This window comes from Dipodomys spectabilis, unplaced genomic scaffold (genome assembly GCF_019054845.1).
Source record: "Dipodomys spectabilis isolate Male_0828 unplaced genomic scaffold, ASM1905484v1 ptg000147l, whole genome shotgun sequence".
Classification (NCBI taxonomy): domain Eukaryota; kingdom Metazoa; phylum Chordata; class Mammalia; order Rodentia; family Heteromyidae; genus Dipodomys; species Dipodomys spectabilis.
Window position 1 is genome coordinate 17,330,925 of NW_024870824.1, and position 17,576 is coordinate 17,348,500.

Consider the following 17,576-nt stretch of genomic DNA (forward strand, 5'->3'; position numbering starts at 1 on the left):
CCCAGAGTTCAAGCTCTAGGACCTGCCCCCAAACAAAAAACAAAACAAAAAAGATCCCCAGCCAAACAAAGAAAACCCTCCCCCCAAAAAGCAAAACAAAAATAACAAAAAAGCACATAGCATTCTGAGCAGGACTGGTGTGGCATGTCATTCCACTGGGCACTTGGACGCGACTTAGCTGTGGTCTGGGCCCAGACTGGGTGATGCTGTCTCCAGTGGAGCCGTGGGGAGGGCCACATCTGAATGAATGGAATGTGGCCCTCTCAGGACCCATACTTAACTGGTGCCTGGCCCAGCCAAGCCCTTTGCTTCTGTAAGTCTTTCTATAGCAGTTGAGTTATGCCAGGTCAGCCAAGGACATTTTAGGTCTCTGGGGCTTTGGGCAGGGCATTACTAGGTATTGTTCGCCTAGGATCTAAGTGCCTTTAGAGATAGTGGGGGGCTCTGGAAATATTCCAGGGACTTTCCCCAACAGCTGGTCTAGAGAGAGCAATGCACTTGACTAAGGTCTTATGGCATCCTCCTTATATATGTCACCTCCTTCTGTTCTTGTGTCCCTTGCCTGGACGCCTGGCCTCCTTCCCAGACAGACGTTTATACAGCCTCCCTCTTGTGGGCTCCTCATGAACTTGTTTATCCTTCTTTTATTGTAATCTTGCCGTGCCCTACCAGGCACACATACTACATGATGTGTCTGGCCTCCTGTCTTCTCCAGCCATTGCTTGTGGTGGAGCCTCCCAGACAGCCGTCAGCACAGAGGTGTAGATCTTAGGCTTAGGAGCCATTCTGCCTGGGTTTGAATGCCAACCCTGACCCTTCTAAGCCTGATGGTCCACCTTCCTGAAAGCAGTGCTTACTTAGGCTAGGGTGGGGTGCTTAACCAAGTGTGATACTTAACCGAGTGCTGGTGCTGCTGTGGTGATTTGGTATACCAGGACTGGCTGGCCTGGCATCATTGGGCAGACCCAGTCCTTCACAGGGAGGCATAGGCCATTTCTCAAACATGGTGTCTTGGTGTGCCTTCTGGGAAGTCAGTAGTTCTATTTCCCTCTTCCAAGAAAGGAGGGAGAAATCCCTATTGAGCTTTTATGAAATGGGAAACAGATTTGTACCATTCTAACACTTCACAGTGGCAAGTGGTAGCTGTGCTGTGCTGTGCTGATGGCAGTGAGGACATTGTGACCATGGTAGTGGACAGCTGGTGTGGCTGTAGGCTGGCCAGTATGAGGAATTGCCTGTGCCCACACAGCTCTCCCTTCTTGCCTGTACCCGGCCACCTCGCACCTTAGTCCCAGCATTATATACTAGAACACGTGGGAGGTGCAAAGTCCTGATGGCATTTTCCAGGCCCTGGTGGGTTTGGGGTGCCAGTGGCTGATGCCGTGGAATGTGGGGATTAAGAGCAAGAGAGGTGCTGATTCAGAGCTCAGTGAAGTGTTTCCCAATGGGGAGCTTGAGCAAGTTTCTATGAGGCCCTCAGGATCTGGAGGCCAAGCAGTTAGTAAAGCTTTGCAGGGTGAGCAAATGCGCTTTGCACCCGTTTGTGGAGATGTACTGGAGATCAGATTTGCTTCCTGTACCAGCATCCTGATAAGGCTTTTGAGGGGCCATGGTATCATTTGGCCCAGTTCCATTTTACGGGTGAACAAAGTAAGGCCCTGCAGCTGATGCTTGCCTTAGGTGCTGACAGGTTAGTTCAAAGCTGTGAGTGGAGTAAGATATCCTGATACCTCCAGGGCACTTGCTGCAGGTGAGGAGGAAGAAGGGGAGGAATAGGAGGAAGCAGAGAAGGAGGGATTTCATTAAGGTTATTACTGGTACCTTGCTCTTCTAACCTGGTCAGGGTCCTGGGCAGTGCCTAATTTAGGATGTAAACTTGAGTCTCCTGACTCTGTGCTGTTCAGAACACCTAGAGGCACCTTCCAGAGTCCTTGCCTTGGTCCCTTTAAAAGGAGTCTGTCTAGAGTAGGTCAGCAGGTACCGTGTGTGTGTGTGTGTGTGTGTGTGTGTGTGTGTGTGTGTGTGTGTGTGTCTGTGTGTGTGTGTGTGTGTGTGTGTGTGTGTGTGTGTGTGTGTGTGTGTGTCCGTCCCTGGGGTTTGGACTCAGGTCCTGGGCTCTCCCTTTTTTCGGTCAAGGCTACCATTCTACCACTTTGAGCCACAGCTCCACTTCTGGCTTTTTTTGGTAGTTAGTTGGAGTTAAGAGTCTCACAGAGACTTTCCTGCCTAGGCTGGCTTCCAACTGTTGATCTTCAGATCTCATCCTCCTGAATAGCTAGGATTACAGGCATGAGACACTGGTGCCTGGCTCATCTGATACTTTTTGCTCTTTCTATCCTCAGCTGCCTGATTTTCAGAGGAGCTGGTTCCTGTCCCGTCCTCCCTTATGGTTGGGCTCCGAGGTGTGTGCTAAGCCCCCAGGCCTCTGTGCTGGCTGCAGGCTCTTGTGGTACTGAGCCTCAGCAAGTCTGGAGGGACAAGTTGCTTTCATGTGGGCCTCCTTGGTCTCAGCAGGTCTCATGTTTGCCCACCAGGCCTCCAGGAGATTAGGGGGCTTCTGTGACTCCACATGCCTCCAGGCTTTTCCCTGGCTCTGAGTCATCCCAGCTGCTTGCCTTCCCCTTGCTTCTGGCCATAGGATCTGAGGCTTTTCAATGTTCCCAAGTCATCTATAGCTGGCTGGTTTGGGGGTATCCTTTGGGCAGTCTCCCCATCACTAAAGCTAAGCCTCTTGCTGGCACTAGATAACTTCCTTTTGTCCTTTTTGAGTCAGGGTCTTGCTGTAGAGCCCAGGCTGGCCTTGAATTCTTGATTTTCTGCCTCAGTCTCCCAAGTGCTGAGATTACAGATGCTCACGTCTTTTTAAGACCTGGCAAGGCTGCTGATCCCTGCAACGAATTCCTAGGATTTACCTATGTCTGGAAGGACCCCCTAGCTACTCACATAGTGTGACACAAAGGCTGGAAGGCCGGTCTTTATCTCTGGACTGAACACACCATCATATTAGTTCTGCTGCTCTTAAGTATGAGATTATGCCATCAGCAAGGTGCCTTGTGCTGTCCTTTGGCATCCTCTAAGATGTCAAATACCTTTTCAGGTAGTACTTCTGGCTGCTAGCTACCAGGAAGCAGCCTGTGGCTGGTTTGCTCTTTTCTAGCTTACCATGTGACTAGGACTGAGTTGTTTTTTTTCTCTCTGGGCCTTGGCTTTGTGAGGCGTTTTCAGCCCCATCACTTGGACATACTTCTGCCAGTCACTTTTCTTCCTCCTGGGGTGATGGGAGGGGCCTGGCAACTGAGCTGGCATAGGGCAGAGGCCAGAAGCCAACACCATGGACACTTTGACTACCAGCTGGTCCTGAGAAGATATTAGTCTTTTCTTCTTCCTTATTTGTAGGACAGTTAAGAAAACTGGGACCTGGAGGGGAAGGGACTTGTCTGAGTCACCTGGGGAGTCAGGCAGAGCTATAACTCTGTCTGCCAAGGGCTCTTACTACTCCTGCCTGCCACTCTCTTGAAAGGAACCAGAGTGCCCACTGGTAGGAGGGTTTGGGGACATGTGTGTCCTTTTGCATGAAGGGTACCTTCAGGTGGGCCCTTCCTGCTATCCTAGACAGATTTGGGGGAGTACTTTCTCTTTGTGAGGTCTAGAAGGTAACAGCTGGCGTTCCTGAAAGGGTTGGGGCAAGGAGCAGGCTTCCAGCATTGTGGTTGGTGGCTCAGGGTGCCCTAGAGCCACCTCCCTCCCTGCTTTTCCCTCCCTCCTAGGAGGGACTGGGTGGACAGTAATGCCATTTGTTCTGGCTCTCAGATTAGATGCAGCTGAGTAAAGTAAAGAGTGTGGAGCTGTTGAGAGCCAAGCCAGAGGAGCTGAGCAGCCGCTGCCTGGACTCCTGGAACTCTGGTGGGTCTTGTCATTCCCCTGTCTCCCTGTTCTTTCCTGGCGTCCTGTGCTCTCTGACTGCTGTACCTAATCCCTTACTGTGTCCACATATGCTCTGTGCATGTGCACACCAGCCTAAGAGGGGCCTCTAGTATGTAGCTGGCCCCTAGCACTGGCCAGGATACTATCTAATTGGGATCCGAAGCAGGTTATGCAGTTCCAGGCACTGACCTGACAGATTGCCGAGGGAGAAGGAGATAGGAAGAGGTGACAGAAGGAGTTGAAGAAGAGCTGAGTTTCTCTTGTAGCTTACTGGGGGGCTGGGAAGGTGGCTCAGTGGTAGAGCACTTGCCTTGCATGCATGAGGCCCTGGGTTCGATTCCTCAGCACCACATAAGCAGAAAAAAAAAGCCGGAAGTGGTGCTATGGCTCAAGTGTTAGCATGCTAGCCTTGAGCTGAAGAGTTGAGGACAGCGCCCAGGCCCAGAGTTCAGGCCCCACAACCGCCCCCCCCCCAAAAAAAAAAAAAAAAAAAGCTTATTGGGACAGCCAGGTATCCACAGAGACCCACCTGGAGCCAAGTCCAAGAGCTGAGAGTTTATCCTGGGTACAGTGAGCACTGGGGCACTCAGTTGCCACTCAGATGTACCAGAAGCATTTGTGCCTCCAGCCCCAGAGACCATGAGAGCAGGGCTTGCTCTCATGAGGCACCCCAGAAAGCTTCCAAGTTTGGCGTATTGGTGGGGCCTGAATTTGTGGGTCTGCAAAGAATCTGGTAGCAACTATCATCAACTTCTCAAAAGATTCTGTGACTCTAGCAGGTCCCAGCTTCTGCTAGGATCTGTGCACACCTTGTTGAAGAAACGGGTTCAGAGGAGTAATAGCCGGGGCTCTGAAATGTCTAGAGGAACTCTTCCTGCTGAGCTCCTTACTCAGCCCCCAACCTCCTGGCTGTTGGGGCCTGGCTGACTTCAGGGGACCCTGCCTCCTCGTGCCTCCTCGTCCTGGGGATGGTTGGGAAGCTGATGTGGATTACATACATGTCTTGTTCTGCATCTGTGAAATGGAGTATCCCTGCTTCTAGAACCTCTCAGCTGGCAGCCCAGAGCTGGCCATGCTGGAGGCTAGGGGCTTAGCAGGAGGGGAAGATAGGAGACTCTCAGGAACAAATCAATCTTTACTTACTTGGGAGCAAATGACAAATAAGCAGGTAATGATTGGGAAATGCCTGGCACAGACCAAGCCCATGAAACATGTTTTAGTCACCATTGTCCTTGGCCTGGCATTCCAGCTGAGATCACCTGCTTCAACCCTCACTCCTGCCCCCACCTCTTCCCTCGTATGAGGCCTTTGACTGGGGCTGACTGAGGTCCTGACTCTCTAGAAGCCATGGTACCTGCCTCCAGTCAAGCTTTCTGTGGGGCTGGAATGAAGTTTGTTATTGCTAGAGAAGCCAGCTCAGCAGTCTAGGGCTTGTGACCTGCAGATAGACTTTGAGGTTGTGAGGTAGAGATGCAGGGGCACTGGTACACAGATAGAAATTAATAGGAGGGGCTGGGAAGGTGGCTCCGTGGTAGAGTGCTTGCCTTGCATGCATGAGGCCCTAGGTTCGATTCCTCAGCACCACATAAGCAAAAAGAAAAAAGTCGGAAGTGGCACTGTGGCTCAAGTGGTAGAGTGCTAGCCTTGAGCTGAAGAGCTGAGGGACAGTGCCCAGGCCCCCCCAAAAAAAGAAGTTAATAGGAACTTGGCCAGGAGCTTGAAAGATACTGTCAATAAGGGACATTATGTAATGATTTTTTTTTTTTTCAGTCCTGGGACTTGAACTCAGGGCCTGGGCACTGTCCTGAGCTTCTTTTGCTCAAGGCTAGCACTCTACCACTTGGGCCACAGTGCCACTTCCCACTTTTTCTGTTTATGTGGTACTGAGGAATCAAACCCAGGGCTTCATGCATGCGAGGCAAGCACTCTACCACTAAGCCACATTCCAGCCCGATGTTATGATATTTGTAAGGAAGTGTTCTTTTCCTTCTGAGTGCTTGGACCTAAGAAAATAATTCAGGGTGGATTGACTGTCCTCGGCAGATTTAGGGGTTGTCCTCGGCAGATTTAGGGGTTGGCCAAGAGCTGTGTTTGGGAAGGTTCCTGGACTGGTGAACAGTTCCCTGCCTCTCCCCTCCCACCAGTGAGAGGGGGGCGGGGGCGGGGAGCTTGTACTTGGGTCTGAGGGCAGCAGCTGGCCTGACCTGCCTCCCTCCCCACACATCCCCTCCTCCAGGCCATGTGTTTGTTTATTTGCTCAGCAAACTCTCTCTTCAGAGCTATGCAAAGGTAAGCTCTCCACTTAGGCCCACTGAAAAAAAGACAATTTCATCAAGTGGGGTTGAGGTTCCTTATGTTTTTTTTTCTCAGACCTTCCTGTGTGCCAGGGAGTCCAGAACAAAATTCCTGAGTTGAGAACCAGGGAGTAAGCAGCCCTTCATGCTTGGTGAGCCTGTTGATTGATGGAGAATTTGCAGGGCTGCTTCCAGGAAGGCTCATTAGCTGCTGCTTGTGATGTTAAAACACTCACAACATGGATTGGAACAAAAACAGAGCAAGTCACTGCAAGGGGGCCAGAGATGGGACGGGCAGGGTGCCTAGCCAGGGCAGCTGTCAGGTGAGCAGAGGGGCTGTGCTGCTGAGTAGTGAATGCACCAGGCTTTGGGCTAAAGTGCTCAGTCACCTCTCCCTGTGCTAGAACCTCCGGGAATTTAGCTCCTTATCTATAGAATGGGAGAATAGAGATCATGTTGCTGTTCAAAGGGTGAAATATTAGTGCATGATGCAAAAGTGGTGTCTAGGAAATGGAAGTGACTATTATTAGTTCCTTTAGTCCCATAGGATTCAGAAAAGGAGAAGATGGTTGGTGAGGGTACAGCTGTACAAGCACCTCCTGTGGGCAGAACCCTGCTCTGCCTTGGAAGGCTTTTGGTGGAGCTGGGTGCCCAGGGTTGTAGCTGGGGGAAACATTTGATGCTGGGCACAGCCCTGGAGATCCAGAGGAGTGTTCAACAGGGACTTTTGATTCACATCAGGCAAAATCAACTCTCAACTGGGACTGCCGTGAAGGAGGATGGGCAAGTGGTTTAACAGACAAGGAAAGGGGCCAAGGTAGGTGGTAACACAGGCCATCCTGGTGGCACGATCCTAGGGGTCCTTTCCTGTCTTTGGGCCTCAGTGTCTTCATGTGGTTGCTGCAGGGTGGGCTGTGACCCTAGTGTCACAGGTGATTGACAGGTGACAATTTGGCTCCAAGCCAGGTTCAGAAAGGCACTGTGGGTGGTGTTGGGGGATGGGGCCCATGAATTCCCGCAGAGGAGGGATTTGCTTCTGGGCTCAGCCTCCCAGGGATGTAATTGTGCCAGAGAAACTGCACAGCTGGGAAGCAAATGTGGAGGATTTTCTTCACAGCACTGGCTGTGGTGGGTGCGGCAGGCCGAGGCAGGGTAACTGGTCGAGTGGGTGGGTATGGGGTGTGGCTGGGTAGTGGGGTGATTGTGACAGGCTGGGAGGCAGTAGGCCAGCTGTGGGAGTGGCTTTGGGTGCCCGTGGGACTGCCAGTACCTGGGCCTGCAGCTGCCGCCACCACCCTGTCCTCCCAGGTCCCTGTCCAAGCCCATACCACACCACTCGCTTGCTTTACCTGCTTCAGAGCTGCCTGCAGGGCTCTTCCTGCACTGGCCTCCATCAGCTCCCTGAATCTGTGTGGCCTGAGTGCCATGGTGCTGCCTTTCAGCAAGCTTGTCTGTGCATTGATGTGCACGGGATTAGAGTGTGTTCTCAGGATGGTGGGTGCATGGCATTCTCAGGAGTGGCCCAGTCCAGAATAAAATGTGCTTCAGGGGCTGGGAAGGTGGCTTAGTGGTAGAGCACTTGCCTTGCATGCATGAGGCCCTGGGTTCCATTCCTCAGCACCACATCAGCAGAAAAAGCCGGAAGTGGGTCTGAGGCTCAAGTGGTAGAGCATTAGTCTACAGTTGAAGATCTGAGGGACAGTGTCCAGGCCCAGAGCTCAGGCTCCACCACCACCACCACCAACAAAAAAGTGCTTCAGGGTCTGGGAGCATGGCTTAGTGGTAGAGTGCTTGCCTAGCATGCATGAGGCCCAGGGTTCGATTCCTCCGTACCACATAAACAGAAAAAACTGTAAGTGGTGCTGTGGCTCAAGTGGTAGAGTGCTAGCCTTGAGCAAAAGAAGCTCAGGGAGAGAGTCCAGGCCCTGAGTTCAAGCCTCAGGACTGGCTAAATAAATAAATAAAATGTGACAGGGTGCTAGATTTGTCCCTCAAGTACCCTGGTCATTGTTGCTTCAAGACCTAAAACCAAGATGCCCCAGAGCCTTTAGAAACCTTTGTTGAAGGTCTGAGTCCCACTGATGCTAAACAGACTTGGAGAACAGGGGCGTGGGGGGGGGGGGGCTGCTGGGTCATCTACTCATCCAAACTCTGGTGATGTCAAATCTCTGTTTCCTAAAGCTCATTCTCTTACTCCTCTTCTCTGGCTTCAACTTGACTTCCTATTAATTTGGTATGTGTCATTGGGCAGGTTTCTTCCTGAGCCTCAGTTTTCAAATCTGTTAAATGGGTAATCATTTTATTTGTTTGTTTTTTTGGTCCGGTCGTGGTGCCTGAACTCTGGGCCTGGGTGCTGTCCCTCAGCTCTTCAGCTCAAGGCTAGCACTCTACCACTTGAGCCAGAGCGCCACTTCCGGCTTTTTTCTTTTTGCTTATGTGGTGCTGAGGAATCAAACCCAGGGCCTCAAGCATGCAAGGCAAGCGCTGTACCACTGAGCCACCTTCCCAGCCCAAATGGGTAAACATTTTATTATCTTGTACCAAGCTGAGTGTACCAGAAAGTCTTGGAATCTGCCCCTTGAGATAGATAAGCAGTGTGGGGGGAAAAAAAAAACAACAACAATTTAAAACTGAAAGACCTGTTCCCAGGGGTAGAGGAAGGGAAACTGAGGCTCAGAGAAGTTGAGAGATTTGTGCAAGGCTTGGAAATAATGAAGCCAATGTTCAAAGCCCAACAGGCTGTCTTCAGCCATTCTTGAGGCCTTAATCATGGTAGTGGCCACTGCACTGCTATCCCTGGGAAGGCAGGGGTGAAGCATTGTGGTGACACACCAAGACATGCTAGTGGTATCGACACACATCTTCTGCCTCCTGCAGCTTGCAGGTCCTTAGGGCAGGGCTGTATGGACAGGCCTCACAAGCACCTGGCACCCAGAGGCTCTCAGAAAACAATCTTTGGGGGCTGGGAAGGTGGCTCAGTGGTAGAGTGCTTGCCTTGCATGCATGATTCCTCAGCCCTACATAAGCAGAAAAAGCCAAAGTGGTGCTGTGGCTCAAGTGGTAGAGCACTAGCCTTGAGCTATAGAGCTGAGGGACAGTGCCCAGGCCCAGAATTCAGGTCCCATGACCAAAAAAGAAAAAAGAAAGAGAAAAAATAATTTTTGCCTGCTCTATCCTCCCCCAAGCCTCCAGTGTCAGGATTTGTTATGGAAGTTCCCACTTTCCCCAGAGCCAGAGGACTCACAATTGGTATTTATTTATTTATTTATTTATTTTTGGGTCCGGTCGTGGGGCCTGAACTCTGGGCCTGGGCACTGTCCCTCAGCTCAAGGCTAGCATTCTACTACTTGAGCCACAGTGCCACTTCCGGCTTTTTTCTTTTTGCTTATGTGGTGCTGAGGATTGAACTCAGGGCCTCATGCGTGCAAGGCAAGCGCTCTACCACTGAGCCACCTTCCCAGCCCCTCACAATCGGAATTTAAAAGCAGCTGTTATTCCCAGTGTGTAGATGAGCAGAAAGTGGCTCCAAGGTAAAGTGTCTTGGAACAGCCACACAGAAACCACTAAATCTTAATTTGGACAGGTTTCTTCCTGACTTTGAGGCTAGGCTTTCATGCTCCATGACATGGAGAAACCCAGGGGCTTCTGCAGTCTAATACCAACTCAGTCATAATCATCTTCATTTTGGAACCATACCTTGGGCATTTGGCTTTGAACCTGGCACTGTGTTGATCACTTTTCCTACCTTTTCTCATTTTACCCTCACAACTAATTATCATCCACATCTACAAACGAGGAAAATGAAGCCTAGAGAGGTGCCCTTTGCCCAAGACCAAACAGTTAGTCAGTGGCAGATCTGAAATTGCAAGCCAGACCTCGTGAAAGGGAATGTCCCAGAGCTGCAGAAGACCCTTGGTTGGGGAAACTTGAGGGAACTCAACCATTGAAGTCTCCCAGTCCTTAGCCAGGCTCCCACTGTCTTCTCCCAGTTCCAGCCTTTCCTGCCAAGGTGCTAGAGATAATGAATGAGATGCTTTGGTTGTCATGGAGACACCATGGCAACATTGCACTTTCGGGAAATACCACGGTAACTAAAGTCACTGCTCCAGAGTCAAAATCATTCCTTACCCCACTTCCCTACCCAAAAGTGCTCTGTTCCCCACAATTCTTCCCAGGACCCATCAGAAAAAGAGGCCTTCAGAGCAAGTTTTCTAGAATCTGGAATGGGCAAGGGTCCAGTATAGGCTTCAGTTGAATGCATGAATCCTAGGAATGAGACCCAGAGCTAGTAAGAGCAGGCACAGAGACTGAGGCTTGCTATGCCTTCGAGGGCAAAGTATTTGCTCTGCAGGGACTCAGCTCAGGTGCATGCTGGTCCCAGTGCAGGAAGCTGAGTGAAGACAGGAGGCTGTCTGTGGAATGGTGAGGCATGCAGAGACTGTGCTGACAAGGTCTCCACATGCAGTGGAGACCCCCAGTGCCTCTGCTGCTCGTGGCTGGAGGGCTTGTATCTGGTGTCATTGGAACCCATCCTTGTTAATGAGAAGTTAGAAGTTCTTGCTTTTAGATAAACTTCTGATTTTAATCTGTTCATAGCAACCTCTCAATTAAAGAAAGATGCTGCTTAAGCCAAAGAACATGTGCCTGTGCTCTGGGCCCCCACATTGTGAGAGGCTTGGTGGAGTCTGAGGGGTGGAGTGGTTAGAGATGACTTCAGAGAAGCCCTGACTTTGAAACTGGGATGTGAAGGATGAGTAAGTGTCCCGAGAGGTTCGGGGAAGCATTGCTTGCAATGAGAACTTCACCAGTTAAGGCCAGAATGCAGGACCAAGACAGGAGACTGGCTGGTGAAGCTGTGGTTTTGGGGATAGGGCTGATGTGGGCTCCCTGTAGGGAGCTACAAGGCCTAGCTGCGCTTGAGGCCCAAGTGATTCCTGAGAGATTAGAAGTCCCCTAATTTGTATCCCTCATGATGTAAGGGTTCCTGAGGGTCTAGAATGGCCAGGGAGGGGTGAGGAGGCTTTGAGTGGGTGGCAGTGGGGTTGTACAGAGGCCCCTTGCCAGCAAGCTGAGTGGTCAGCAGATTTTTACAAAGCATCTGGCTCTTCCCCCATAGCTGGATATTTGATGATCTCTGGGATCAGGAGCTATTTTGCTCTGTGTCTTGTGTTTTGCCAGAGCTGTGTTCTTAGTCTCCCAGAAAAGGCCATGACCTCCTGTGATGGAGATTCTTCTTAGGTGTTCAGGGAGAGGAGGCAGCAGCGGCCACATGGGTCCACTGAGCAGGCACCAGCCCCAGCCCTTGTTCTCCCTCTGTGTAGCCAGCGTTGCCCCTGCCTAACTCCAGGGCTATGGGAGAGATGTGCTCCACCTTGCTGTGTGAGTTGAGGATGTTGAAAAAGTAGCAGGAGTGCATGGCAACAGCAGCAAACAGAAGCTCCTCAGCAGCTCCTGCCAGGCCAGGGTGCTTCTAAGGGTTTCCTGCACCAGAATCTTAGTTTTTACAACCTTGGGAAATATACAAACTCGTCATGCTTTACATATTAGGAAACTGAGGCAGTGAGAAGTTAAATGTCTTGCCTAGGATTATGTAACATCGAGGTAGAGGAGTGTGGGCTTGAAATGAAGTCACCTCTGCAGCCTGCAGGTGTACCAGCACCGTAGGCCTGGGTCCACAGGTGGACTTGGGGATCTGGTATGAATTTCTTCTTTTTTTCTCTCTCTTTCTTTCTTTCCTTCCTTCCTGTTCTACCATCCCTCCACCACCCCCCCTTTCTTTTCTTTCTTTTCTTTCTTCTTCCAGTCCTGGGGCTCGAACTCTGTGCTTGGACTCTATCCCTAAGCTTTTTTTTTTTTTGGGTCCGGTCGTGGGGCCTGAACTCTGGGCCTGGGCGCTGTCCCTCAGCTCTCCAGCTCAAGGCTAGCGCTCTACCACTTGAGCCACAGTGCCACTTCCGGCTTTTTTCTTTTTGCTTATGTGGTGCTGAGGAATTGAACCCAGGGCCTCATGCATGCAAGGCAAGGGCTCTACCACTGAGCCACCTTCCCAGCCCCTCCCTAAGCTTCTTTTGCTCAAGGCTAGCACTCTACCACTTGAACCACACCTCTGGCATTTTCTGAGTAGTTTATTGGTGATAAGGGTCTTATGGACTTTCCTGCCCGGGCTCACTTCAAACCTTGATCCTTAGATCTCAGCCTCCTGAGTAGCTAGGATTATAGGTGTGAACCATGTGCAACCAGTTGGTCTGAATTACTTTTTTTTTCTTTTTTTTTTTTGGGGGGGGGTCCAGTTGTGGGGCCTGGGCGCTGTCCCTCAGCTCTCCAGCTCAAGGCTAGCACTCTACCACTTGAGCTATAGCACCCTTCCGGCTTTTTTCTTTTTGCTTATGTGGTGCTGAGGAATGGAACCCAGGGCCTCAAGCATGCAAGGCAAGCGCTCTACCACTGAGCCACCTTCCCAGCCCTGGTCTGAATTTCTTGAAATTGTTACATACTCTAATAGATGTGCCTATATGTAGTTTGTCCTTCCTTCCTTCCTTTCCTGCTTGCTGCTTGCTTGCTTCCTTCCTTCCTTCCTTCCTTTCTCTCTTTATTTCTTTCACCAGTCCAGGGGGTTGAGCTCAGGGCCTGGCACTGTCTCTGAGCTTCTTTTGTTCAAGGCTAGTACTCTACCACTTGAGCCACAGCACCACTTCAGGCTTTTTCTGTTTATGTGACACTGAGGAGTTGAAACCAAAACTTCGTACATGGTAGGCAAGCATTCTACCAATAAGCCATATTCCCAGCCCTACAGCTATTTCTTTAAAAAATTTTTTTGTTTTTGAAAAGCAGTTAAAACAGCTTTAGTGCTAGGAGCCAAAGATTTATATGTATATTCCTAGCTACTCAGGAGGCTGAAACCTAGAGGACCAAAATTTGAAACCAGCCCAGGTAGAGAAGTCTAATTTCCAGATAACTAGCAAAATGTCAAGACTGGAGGCATGGCTAAAGTGGTAGAGGACCAGCTGTGAGTAAAAAAGCTAAACAAGAACACAAGGCCTTGAGTTCAAGCCCTGGTACTGGCAAAACAAAACCCAAAAAACCCAAAACTATTTTAGATTCACAGTACAATTGAGAGTAGAGAGTTTCTATATCATCCTGTATGTACTGCCCTCCCTATGTCTAGGTCCTCCACTAGAGTGGTTCATCTGGGAAAGGTGATGGACCTGCATGGACACCATCGTCACCGAGAGCTCAGAGTTGGTAGCAGAGTTCACTTTTGTGTTGACAATAGTTAACTAAGTACCTAATTATGTTTTGAGGCAGGGTGTCACTGTGCCCAGGCTGGCCTGGGACTGATGATCCTGTCAGGCATGTGTCACCATGTGTCTTGGTGTTGCACCATTCTGTGGGTTAGGAGACACACCCGCCATTGCAGGGCTATACAGAGGAGTCTCACTGTCTTCAGAACCCTTTCTCCACCCACCCCACCCCAATCTCTGGCAATCATGCTTTCGTTTCATGTACACATTTTTTAACATCTAAAAAATGCTCTCAGTTGCCAACAGGTGTCTGTGGCCCCCAGAGGATTTAGGTCATGGATTGCATCATTAACCAGGAGAAAGGCTGTTAATAATTGTCTAGTGGGAGCTGGGAAGGTGGCTTAGTGGTAGAGCACTTGCCTAGCATGCATGAAACCCTGGGTTTGATTCCTCAGCACCACATAAGCAGAAAAAGCCACAAGTGGTGCTGTGGCTCAAGTGGTAGAGTGCTAGCCTTGAGCAAAGCAGCTCAGGGACAGTACTCAGGCCCCGAGTTCAAGCCCCGGCACAAAAATAAAATAGAAGGGACTGGGAAGGTGGCTCAGTGGTAGAGTGCTTGCCTTAGCATGCATGAAACCCTGCACCACATAAGCAGAAAAAGCCGGAAGTGGCGCTGTGGCTCAAAAAAAAATAGACAGAAGGTCAATGACCTCTTCTCTTCTGTGGGGCTAAGTGGCAGGTGTGGGTAGGGCACCATCAGGACAGAACTGGTTCCCTGCCTGTTATATTCCTGGCCTTGGCCTCTAGTGAGTCTAGCTATAGCTGTAGGCAGCCCTAATCAGTGATAAGTGGATGCTGGCACACCCTGTGCATAAACAGGACTGGCCACTCCAGCCTTTGAGGCTCTGCCAGAACACCTGCTACTTCTTGCCCTTCTCTTACCTAGAATTGTAGGGAATCCCTGGAAGGCACCACATGGCCCCTTATCTCCAGGTTGTGTTCTGTGCTCACATTCCTCCTTGTCTGGCAGCTTAGACATCACTTCTTCCAGGTAGCCTTCCTCAGCCCTCTAACCCCTCCCAAACACCATTCCCTTCCCCAGCTGCCACACTCCTCCCCTGGCTTGATAGATACCTGCTTTCTTTTTCTTTCTTTCTTTCTTTCTTTCTTTCTTTCTTTCTTTCTTTCTTTCTTTCTTTCTTTCTTTCTTTCTTTCTTTCTTTCTTTCTTTCTTTCTCTTTCTTTCTTTCTCTTTCTTTCTTTCTTTCTTTCTTTCTTTCTTTCTTTCTTTCTTTCTTTCTTTCTTTCTTTCTTTCTTTCTTTCTTTCTTTCTTTCTTTCTCTCTCTCTCTCTCTCTCTCTCTCTCTCTCTTTCTTTCTTTCTTTTTTTTTTTTGATCGGTCATGGGGCTTGAACTCTGGGCCTGGGCGCTGTCCCTCAGCTCTTCAGCTCAAGGCTAGGGCTCTACCATTTGAACCACAGCGCCACTTCCAGTTTTCTGAGTTGTTTATTGGAGATAAGAGTCTCATGGACTTTCCTGCCCGGGGCTGGCTTTGAACTGCGATCCTCATATCTCAGCCTCCTGAGTAGCTAGGATTACAGGCATGAGCCACCAGTGCCCAGCTGCCTGCTTTCTTTGCCTTTTTTTCTTTTGTCGGTCGTGGGGCTTGAACTCTGGGTCTGGTCTCTGTCCCTCAGCTCTTCAGCTCAAGGTGAGTGCTCTACCACTTGAGCCACAGCACCACTTCTGGCTTTTTCTGTTTATGTGGTACTGAGGAATCAAACCCAGGGCCTCATGCATGTGAGGCAAACATTCTACCACTGAGCCACCTTCCCAGCCCCTGCCTGCTTTCTTGAGAGGTGCCTCTGCTTTCCCAGGGTGGCACATTAGTGAGACTGTAGTGTAGAGTCTCAGAGGAAGAGCCTCCAATCCCCACTAACAGGCAGGAAGCCCAGAGAGGGATAGGGCATGCTCCATGCCACACAGAATTTCACAACACAGGTGGGACAAAATCTGCTCTTAAACCTTAAAACAACAGAAAATGAAAGTCACCCTGAGACAATCAGTGTTAATTTTTTTTTAAATTTAGTACTAGTTTCTAACCTACACATAATGTTTTACCAAATGTTTATCAGACATTTGACCACATATGCAGACTGTTTTATAACTTTTCCCACTTCAACAATGTGTTAAGTGTTCTTTATACTGTGATGTCTGTCTAGAATTCCACCATTGCATTATAGCTTCTAAAGGCCCCCCCTGATTGCTGGGCATTTGCAGTTGTAATTTGTATTTGTGTAGGGAAATCTTCACACACTTGCAGTTACCACTTCTAGGATAAATCCCCGAAAGCATGACTGCTGGTCTCTGGGATGTGGTGCCCATGCTGAGCACATTATAACAATCTCAAAGACTCCACCCCAAGGCCATGCCCTGCCTGGCTACCTCAGCTCCCACCTCAGCCCTGGCTCTGATGCCTCCATTTGGGCATTTGGCTCTGGGGCCAGCCCTCAGCAGCTGGGTCTGTGGCTGTGGCTGGTGGGAATCCACAATGATTGCTGGGAGATTTCTCCCTGTGTCTTTGACTCTTATTTAGGGGACTAGAAGGCTGTGTCAGGGGCTGCTCTGGGGAAAGAGTCCTTGTTTGTATGTATATGTGGTTAGTATGTATGTGTGGTTTTTATGTATGTGTGTATGTGTGGTTTGTGTGTACGTGTGGTTTTTGTGGCCCTTGTTTGTGTGTATATGTGTTTGTGTGTATGTGTGGTTTTTGTTTTTTAGTTTTTGTTTTTTGCTGATCCTGGGGCTTGAACTATGGGCCTGGGTACTCTCCCTGAGTTCCTTTTGCTCAAGGCTAGCACTCTACCACTTGAGCCACAGTGTGGCTCAAGGCCCCTTATATGTGAGTCACTGTGAGCTCTTTCTGGTCATGGCGGGGCATGATAGTCCTCAGGCTGAGGGTGAAACTGCAGCTTAGTCTGGATGCTGAGTGGACACAGGCCAGGTGTGCTGTCCCTTGGCAGTCTGGGGTACTCAGGCAGAGGTTCTGGTCACCCAGTGTCCAGGCTGCCATGTGCACCTGCATTCATGTGCCCAAGGAACGGCAATGCATGGGTTGCATTTGGAGTAGTTGGTGATAGCTGCAGTTTCTGAGAATTTCTTGTGCTGATCCCTTAGACACATTTACTTGATCAGCCTTGATCCCAACCATGGAGGAGGGGTGGTAACCTTCTGATGGAGCTCACGGATGTACAGTGACACACTTGGACTTTCTCCCACAGCCCTGAGGTTAAGCCCTGCTGTGGCTGCTTCTGTTGGAGACTCAGACTTTTCATCTGTTGGATGGGGTGGATGGGTCATCCAGAGAGAGAAACTTGGAGGGAAAGGGGAAGAGTAGAAGAGGGGAAGGAAAGATGGAGAAGGAGAGGGGAGAGAAGGGCAGAGGAGAGGAGGAGAAAGAAAAGCAGAAGAGGGAGGAGAAAAGCAGAAGTGGTTTTTGGTTCAGATTTAGAATTCTGCCTCCTACTCATAGGTGTTAGAATTGTTTAGTGTTTCACTTTGTCCTTCTTGTTTCTGGATTTTTTTCTTTTTTTTTTCTCCTTTTTTCATTTTTGTTAGTCATGGGGCTTGAACTCTAGGCCTGGGTGCTATCTGTCAGCTCTTCAGCTCAAGGCTAGTGCTCTACCACTTGAGCCATCACGCCACTTCCAGTTTTTTGAGTGGTTTATTGGAGATAAGAGTTTCACAGCCTTTCCTGCTCAGGCTGGCTCTGAACTGTGATCCTCAGATCTCAGCCACCTGAATAGCTAGCTTTACAGGTGTGAGCCACCAGCGCCCAGCTTCTGGCAAATAACAGCTATGTATTTAGATATAATATGTTAAGTGCTGCTTTAAGTGTTTTTTTTTGTACGTTGTTGGACTTAACCTTCCAACCCGCTGTGAGACGAGTTCTATTTATTATCTGCATCATTTCACATAGGGGAAACGAGACTTGGGCATTAAAAAGCTTGGTTGCCTCCAGTCATGTCAGTGGACCTAGCAGTAGTGCTTGAACATGCATTCACCTAGTCAGGACTTGAGTGTCTGTAATCAGTAGGCCCCTTTGTGCCCCCATTCT

At 49.8% G+C, this 17,576-nt stretch overlaps 1 protein-coding gene and 1 non-coding gene across 2 annotated transcripts in view; one reads left to right on the forward strand and one right to left on the reverse strand.

The window, feature by feature from the left end:
• The first annotated feature begins 3,810 nt into the window (after positions 1–3,810).
• Ndst1 (N-deacetylase and N-sulfotransferase 1) overlaps positions 3,811–17,576 on the forward strand; it is a 46,121-nt gene continuing 32,355 nt past the window's right edge. Inside the window, exon 1 of the mRNA XM_042691959.1 lies at positions 3,811–3,903. The gene's annotated coding sequence lies outside the window, so the exon portion shown is untranslated. The remainder of the gene's footprint in view (positions 3,904–17,576) is intronic.
• Positions 9,609–9,672, reverse strand: Trnaa-ugc. The gene has a single exon. It is a non-coding gene; the product is annotated as a tRNA-Ala (tRNA).